Raw genomic sequence first — 6,396 nt, forward strand, 5'->3', positions numbered from 1 at the left:
GCTGTACCTTCGGAAGACTCCCCGTGTCTTCACTCATTTTTAAATCTGTCAGACACGGACTTTTGGGAAATTGACCGAGTATATGGTGTGTTCTGGATTCCACTGTGCTCTCCAGTCCAAGCACCAGCATCTTCCTAGAAGAAAGCCATCTAACTGGCCACCTGTTGAGCTTCCCATACTCCCTCTTTCTTAGCAACAACAATAAATCAAGAACAGTGATCATTTTTTAATTCATGTCATCATGGATTTTCCAGATACCTATTGTGTCCACAGTTCTCTGCTGAGTCTTTTAAGGAATTCAGGAAGTAATGTCTAAGATAGAGTGTATTCCCTCAGGGATCTGTCAGTCTCTCTGGGGAAGACAAGACTAATAGTGACAATAAGGTGATGTAGAATTGCACCAGGATGGACCAAACCCTGAGCACTAACTTTGCTACTGGCATTTACTACATGGGCAAACGATCTAATTTCACTTGGCCTCAATTTTTCTCACCTGTGAGGCAAAGGGATCAGACTTAAAATATCTGGAAGGTAAATCTATGTCTGCAGCGCTACAACGAAAACTGGCCACTAGTCAAATTCTTTTTCCACAGGCCCTCCCTATGCCGTAACGAAGGACCTGAGAAGGTGGACAGCAAATGATTAAGCCAGCCAGAGCCTGAGGGCTAGGAGCTGTGGTCCGTTTCTCTTCCCGGTTGGGCTTAAGCAGGCGGTGGAGGTCTAACTACATTACTGTTTAGAGCTTCCATCACACATCCTTCTTCTAGGGCCCTCTGGACAATTCTTACGCTGTTACCATCTTGCCAGGATTCTCCTCCTTAATGGCTCATCTTCATTTTATTGATTGCCAAAAGTATGATTGGAGAAATTATTTCATCTGACCCTTACAACCTGTAATGAGGTAGCAAAATCTTCATTAAAAACAAGAGGTCACTAGTTGGAGAAAGTAATAATGCCAGAAGTGGCAGATTTAGAACACAAACCCTTCAATAAGAAACCCCATGTTTAGGACGCCTGGGTGGCTCAGTCAGTTAATCATCTGCCTTCGGCTCAGGTCATGATCCCAGGATCCTGGGATCGAGTCCCATGTCGGGCTCTCTGCTCCGCGGGAAGCCTGCTTCTCCCTCTCCCTCTGCCTGCCGCTCCCCCTGCTTGTGCTCTCTCTCTCTCTCTCTGCCAAATAAATAAAAATCTTTAATTAAAAAATAAAAATTTAAGTCTGCAAAGTGAGGGGGGAGACATATTTAAAAAAATATATTTCGGGGCGCCTGGGTGGCTCAGTCGTTAAGCGTCTGCCTTCGGCTCAGGTCATGATCCCAGGGTCCTGGGATCGAGCCCCGCATCGGGCTCCCTGCTCTGCAGGAAACCTGCTTCTCCCTCTTCTACTCCCCCTGCTTGTGTTCCCTCTCTCACTGTGTCTCTCTCTGTCAAATAAATAAATAAAATCTTAAAAATATATATATATATATTTCAAATTTATAGAAAAGTTGCAACAACAGTAGAAAAATTTCCATACTCCCCTCACTCAGAGATCCCATTCAAATTTCAGCACCTGTCTCAACGTCCTTCTTGGCAAAAGGGTTCAAACCAGGAGCACAGATTGTACTTGTTTCTTCAGTTTCCTTCAATCCAGCACAATTCCTCAGTTCTCCCTTGACTTGACCTTTACGACTTTCATATTTTTGAGGGTTGCAGGAAAGCTATTTTATACAATGTGCTTCCATTAGGATTTGTCTGGTGTTTCTTCCTGATCAGATTGGTGTCATACATCTTTCGCAGGAGTATCACTGAAATAATGCTGTTCTTCATGCTGCAGCCTCTCAGGTAATGCCAAGTTCCGGGTGTGGCCTCTCACCAGCTACCAATATATACTTTAGCCAAGGGGCCTCAGAAATGAAATATTAAGCTAACTGCAACCTATCTACTAGTTTCATTAATTGTTCAATGCAGGGTTGTAATATTCTAGGTGCCAGAAATCATTCGGGAAACCCTAGAGAAGAAAGAAAAAGAATATTTTCTTTTTTTCTTTTTTAAAGATTTTATTTATTTATTCATGAGAGAGAGAGAGAGGCAGAGGGAGGAGCAGGCTCCCAATGAGCAGGGAGTCTGATGCGGGACTCGATCCCAGGACCCTGAGATCATGACCCGAGCCGAAGGCAGACACTCAACCATCTGAGCCACCCAGGCGCCCGAAAAAGAATATTTTCTTATTCAGAAGGAAACATAACAACTACAAATTAGTTCCCAATTTGGTGGCTTCTAGGTTTGACATTACATTTATTACCCAAGTATAGTTGATCCTTGAGCAATGCAGGGGTTCGGGACATCAACCCCCATGCAGTCAAAAATCCACGTATAACTTTTGACTCACCAAAACTTAACTACTAATAGCCTATTGTTGACCGAAAGCCGTACCATAACATATAAACAGTTGATTAACACATATTTTGCATGTTGCATGTATTATATATTATATTCTTACAGTAAAATAAGCTAGAGAAAAGAAAATGTTATTAAGAGAGTTGTAAGAGAAAATACATGTAAGGTACTGAACTGTAAAAAACCCACACATATGTGCACCTATTCAAACCCATGTTGTTCAGCCGGACTTTGTTTTCCTCTGTTCTAAAGAATTGTCTTTAAAAAGAAAATAATTACAAAGAAAGAATAAAGTAACATCTTCTACTCATTAAAAAAAATAATTAAGGGCGCCTGGGTGGCTCAGTCGGTTAAGCGGCTGCCTTCGGCTCAGGTCATGATCCTGGAGTCCCGGGATCGAGTCCCGCATCGGGCTCCCTGCTCGGCGGGGAGTCTGCTTCTCCCTCTGACCCTCCTCCCTCTCATGCTCTCTGTCTCTCATTCTCTCTCTCAAATAAATAAATAAAATCTTTAAAAAAATAATAATAATAATTTAAAAAATTAAAAATAAATAGGGCACCTGGGTGGCTCAGTCAGTTGAACGTCTGACTCTTGATTTCGGCTCAGGTCATGATCTCAGGGTCGTGGGATCCAGCCCCACATCAGGCTCCTAACTTAGCGCAAAGTCTGGTTATCCCTCTCCTTCTGCTTCTCCCCCAATGTGCTCTCTGTCTTTAATATATAAGTAAATAAATCAAAACAAAAACAAAACAAATAAATAAGAGTTACTTAGCCCCAGTAAGGATATGCACCTTTGGGGCAGTTGGAGGAAGATACTGGTAATTAATTGTTTTTATGAAAGACAATAAAAAGGCTAACTATATGTCAAACAACAAATCTGATGAGAGTAAAATCTTAGAGAAATTGATGTTTTGTGGTAGCAACCAATCTATCCCTTTTTATAAAATACACACATAAAAGAGAACTTTGATTTTCCTGAGAAAAGACCTTCTATATGAGACACGTAGAGTGTGACAACATGTGAGCTTGATTGTGGCATTTGACGACGAACTCACTGAAGGTGTCAGCAAGAAACAAAACTTTACAGTCTAATAACAGGACAATTGTAGCTCATGTGAGATGGTGAAGACAAACATGGTATTCAATATGAAAAACACCACACAACCACAGGTCTATGAAAATGCAAATACCCACTAAAATGCAACACAACCTATCCCACCCCCACAAGAATAAGTCTCCAGGCCTCCAGGAGTCCATGCCTTCTTTACCATACACCCCCCTACCCACAACCAGACTAGTGCTATTATTCTGAGTTCTGACCCTTCACAGGTGAGCCTATCACTGACCTTAGTTCAATGATCTATGGATTCCTGTTTCAAATTCTTAGAATATAAGTTCTTATCATTAGCTGTGGGATTTTCATTTTTCCAGTTCCCAGACATTTTGCCTAACCAGGTAAGATGTGATACTAAACAACTACACAGACATCGCTGTAAAGACCAAACTAAGATGGCATACTGTGGAGTTTGAACTGTTGTGACCTCTAGGTAACCAATGACCGTCTAATCTCAAAGAACTAAAGGAAGTTAGTGTCGATGAATACAAGGATAGTTTGTGAAGAGTAGAGCGTGAAAGAATACAGAACTACCAGCAGAAGACAGAAGGGAGACACAGCACATACCTCCTGTTCCTTAGCCAGTTCCCATTATCAGTCGTAACCATTTTAAACAATTGGATCACCAGTTTGCCGTGGGCTATTTAGATAATTTTGGTAGGAGTGCAATCCTTTTCCAATTGAGGCATTTATCTTTTTCAAGTTTCAACTTCTCCTCCAATTATTCAAAACATAATTCAAGTCTCAGATGCTTTGGGTAGCACTTCCACCTATAGCCCAGGAAGGAGGTCAGCAAATCCTCTCCTCAAAAAAGCAACTATTATGCTGAAAAAAAAATTGACCAAACAACTTTGCTGCTCTGGAAACTGGCCAAAAGCATATAACAATCTGAGATGTGTTTATGTTTGGACAACTGCAGACTTTGTGCAGGGACCGTGGGAGACTGTGGCATTTTTGCCTGGAGCTGCTCCCACCCTCCTCCTCCCCCAGCTCAGTCACTGTGGAGGTTCTGCCAGAGCAAAAGAGAACGTGTGGGCCAGCAGGTTGCTGTGGCTGAAGGGGTTGTTCACTCAATTTGGAGCAGCGAGTGATACCAATACCCAACATTTTTATTAATGATCTCATTGCTATGCAAGCAGGGACAGCTGACAGCTCTACTAGCCTGACCCTGCGTTCTGGTTGGAAAATGCAGATTTCGGGATGATCAGAGGCTGTGCACATGCATAGCAGAGACCAGGGAGGGTCCAAGCTGTACACTCCTGGCCAACTCTGAGGCTGCATGCACGTGCACAGGAAATTAAAAGGGGTTCAGCAAAAAGTAAAAGCCAGGACAGACTTGAAAACAGCCCAAACACTGAATTCACTCCCCATCTAAAACAGATCCATCAGCAAAGGGCAGAAATCTGACTGGTTGGGGTTTCTTAGCACCACTAAGCTATGCAGACACAGGGCAACCCCCTAGAAAGCTAAACTTAAAAATAAACACAAGAATGTTTTTATTTTTTAAAGATCGTATTTATTTATTTGACAGAGAGAGATGCAGCGAGAGAGGAAACATAAGCAGGGGGAGTGAGAGAGGGAGAAGCAGGCTTCCCGCGGAGCAGGGAGACTGATGTGGGGCTCGATCCCAGGACCCTGGGATCGTGACCTGAGCCGAAGGCAGACGCTTAACGACTGAGCCACCCAGGCACCCCAAGAATTTTTTTTTTAATTTATTTATTCATGAGAGACAGAGAGAGAGAGAGAGAGAGAAGCCGGCTCCCAAGGAGCAGGGAGCCCGATGTGGGACTCGATCCCAGGACCCTGGGATCATGACCTGAGCCGAAGGCAGACGCTTAACCATCTGAGCCACCCAGGTGCCCACTCCAAGAATGTTTTTAAAAATAACCGAAAAGTTGAATAGAGATAGATTATAAAAAAAGAACCAAGTGAAAATTGTAGGGTTGAAATGTACAATAACACATGAAATAACACTAGAGAAGCTAAGATTTGAGATGACAGGAGAAAAAAAATGAGTGAACCTGAAGATAAATCAATAGAAATCATCAATCTGAAAAATAGAGAAAACAGAACAGGGACACCTGGGTGGCTCAGTTGGTTAAACGTCTGCCTTTGGCTCAGGTCATGATCTCAGGGTCCCCGGATCGAGTCCCACATGTCCGCTTCTCCCTCTCCCTCTGCCTGCCGCTCCCCCCTGCTTGTGTGCGCTCTCTCAAGTAAGTAAATAAGATCTTAAAAAAGAGGAAAACAGGGGCGCCTGGGTGGCTCAGTTGGTTAAGCGTCTGCCTTCAGCTCAGGTCATGATCCCAGGGTCCTGGGATCGAGCCCCACATCGGGCTCCCTGCTCAGCGGAGAGCCTGCTTCTCCCTCTCCCTCTGCCTGCCTCTTGGCCTACCTGTACTCTCTATCTCTCTGTCAAATAAATAAAATATTTAAAAAAAAAAAAAAAAGGAAAACAGAACAGAACCTTGGAGACCTGTAAGACATCAAGCACATCAACACATGTGTGAGGGTCCAAAAAGGAGAGGACGCGCTCTGTCTCCACAGTGCCATGGCACCTGTGAAAAAGCTTATGGCGAAGCGGGGGCAAAAAAAAAGGAACCCTTGACCGCACCCCCTCTGTAGAGGATGGAATCATGGACGCTGCCAATTTTGAGCAGTTTCTGCAAGAGAGAAAGTCTCAGTGGAGTCTCAGTGGAGGGGTTGTAACCATCGAAAGGAGCAAGAGCAAGATTACTGTGACCTCTGAGATGCCTTTTTCCAAAAAGTATTTGAAATATCTCACCAAAAAATATTTGAAGAATAATAATCTATGTGATTGGTTACACATAGTTGCTAACAGCAAAGAGAGTTACAAATTGCATTACTTCCAGATTAACCAGGATGAGGAAGAGGAGGATTAA

At 43.2% G+C, this 6,396-nt stretch overlaps 1 pseudogene; it reads left to right on the top strand.

The window, feature by feature from the left end:
- The first annotated feature begins 6,044 nt into the window (after nucleotides 1-6,044).
- LOC110587411 lies at nucleotides 6,045-6,396 on the top strand (annotated as a pseudogene).

The sequence above is a fragment of the Neomonachus schauinslandi genome, chromosome 10, assembly GCF_002201575.2.
Source record: "Neomonachus schauinslandi chromosome 10, ASM220157v2, whole genome shotgun sequence".
NCBI classification, from domain to species: Eukaryota; Metazoa; Chordata; class Mammalia; order Carnivora; family Phocidae; genus Neomonachus; species Neomonachus schauinslandi.